Source organism: Neofelis nebulosa, chromosome 4, assembly GCF_028018385.1.
Source record: "Neofelis nebulosa isolate mNeoNeb1 chromosome 4, mNeoNeb1.pri, whole genome shotgun sequence".
NCBI classification, from domain to species: domain Eukaryota; kingdom Metazoa; phylum Chordata; class Mammalia; order Carnivora; family Felidae; genus Neofelis; species Neofelis nebulosa.
The window spans coordinates 128,833,408-128,835,546 of record NC_080785.1 but is presented as its reverse complement, the minus strand read 5'-3'; the positions used below and the strand labels follow the sequence as shown (position 1 = coordinate 128,835,546).

At 39.4% G+C, this 2,139-nt stretch overlaps 1 pseudogene; it reads right to left on the bottom strand.

The window, feature by feature from the left end:
- Window positions 1-1,803: 1,803 nt before the first annotated feature.
- Window positions 1,804-1,909, bottom strand: LOC131511254 (U6atac minor spliceosomal RNA; annotated as a pseudogene).
- Window positions 1,910-2,139: the final 230 nt, after the last annotated feature.

The following is a 2,139-nucleotide window of genomic DNA, read 5'->3' as shown; positions in this document are numbered from 1 at the left end:
TCACATAATTCCCTCTTCTCTTATCCTGATTAATTCCTGTTGCAAGAACTTTGACGAATAGCCGGAACAATTAGTTGCTTGTATGATATAAATATTTCAAAGACATTTCTTCATCAAAATATTGTAGGGTCACTGTAGTTGTTATCTCTGTGTGCTCAACTTCCATGGCCTCTTCTCAAAGTAGCAGCTTGACTTCTATTTGGAAATCTAGAGCTGCCCTGCAGGTTATCAATACAGTGTCCCATCTTCCAGTGATACAGGAATTGAAGAGAGTCTTTGTGATTGGATTTGGTCAAACTCTGTCTCTCTGAATCTTGAAAACAATCCAAATAATGGAATCAATTGTCCTGTATTCATCCCCATTTTAGAGACTCACAAGTAGTTTAGTTCAGACTATCTAGATAGCTGAGGCTACTTTATCTCTATTCTTTCAGAAGCCTGATTCTTTATTTTTACCCTTGTTTTGAGGGTCCACATCTTATCCTTCTCTATTAAAAAAAAAAGGCTTATCCAGAGTCAGTTTCTTGTACTAGGAACTCCAACTCATCGTAGTAAGCTAGTGCCACAAAAAATGTTGCAAAACAACCCCAAAATTCAGTGGCATACAATAAAACGTATTTATCATTCATGTATCTGCAGGTCAGCTGGGATTGGACAGATCCAAGCTGGACATAGCCTCAAGCTGTAGGCTGAGTCCAGGTTCGCTCTTATGTGTCTCTTGCCCTCCTTGGGCCAGAGCTCCAGAGGGCAAGCTCACTCATCCAAGGACATTTCAAGCTTCTGCCCCATCCTGTCTGCTAATATTCCTTTGGCTAGAACAAGTCAAAGGGACAAGCTCAAAGTCAAAGGAAGTAAAGATCACTCTACCCACAAAGATGGTGGAGGCAGCAGTGAAAAGTTGCTGAGTAGTGATTTAACCTACTTGAGATAGACTGATTTGCATTAGGAAGTCATCCATTTCTGCTAAGGAATTTCCATCTAAAATGCAAACACTATTAGAGAAGAAAAACGTAAGGCCTTTCCATTAACAACTTATCTTACCTTTGTTTGTCCAGTTGGCTAGAATGCAGTGTCCACATATAGCTAAGAAGAATCATCTCCAGAACTATACAGATGGATGCAGGTTACCAAGGGGGATTGGGGTTAGGACAAAGGGAAGCCTAAATTCATATCACAGTATGGAGGGGCATGTGACAATCCATGTAATCAAGATTCTTAGGGACTAAGAAGAAGGTGAATTTCACTGGACACATGGATGCCCTCCTATATACTAAGTGAGAAGGGGAAAAAGGAGTTTATAGATTCCTTAGGTTTGTAAGAATGGGTCCTCAAATTAGGGCTTAACATTACCTGACTCCATATTATTTTTATTTCCTTATGCTCTGCTATGGCTACACTGTCAGCTTGGAGTTGTCATACAAAAGTTACCATGAATTCTGATATATGGGAAAGCTGAATAGTTTTTGTTTTTTTACTCTCAATCCAGGAGACCATATTCATTTAGGTAATTTCTGGCTTTTAATTTCTCAGTTGTATTTTGGATGAGGTCATCAGAGTTGCCAGGTGCTCATGTCATGAAATACACAGAACTGTAAGACTCTGAGGTCAAAGGAAGTTTCCTAGGAGTGTTAATTATTCTATCAGGTGGGCTTCAAAGGAGTAAGTAGAGACCATGCCCATTTCTGAAGTTTCAAATTGTATACAAGCATTCAAGTGTGAACATGTGTGACAGTTTGTGAGCATATGTGGAAGGCAGAGGACTGGTTCCTATAAATTGTGTTTGGATGTTTGTAAGGATATAATTCAAATATTAGAAAGCCAAATTTGACCGTATGCGTGTTGTCAGGCCCGAGGGCCTCTTCCATCCTTGTCAAGGGGAGTGCTAACCTTCTCTCCTTTCATACAACACTAGAAAGCCAAATTTGGACAGGGCATAGTTCTACTCCCAAATGTATCAACATCAACATTTAACTATACTCTCAGGCAGATCAGGTCAAAATATGGCTTAACAACCAACTTCTCTCAGAATAAAGCGTATTTTCCCCAGGACTGTTTTAAACAAAGTGAATAACACACACTCTCATCAAGAGAGATGATTGACATTACATACTTGATGAAACTTCCCTTTTCAAAATCATG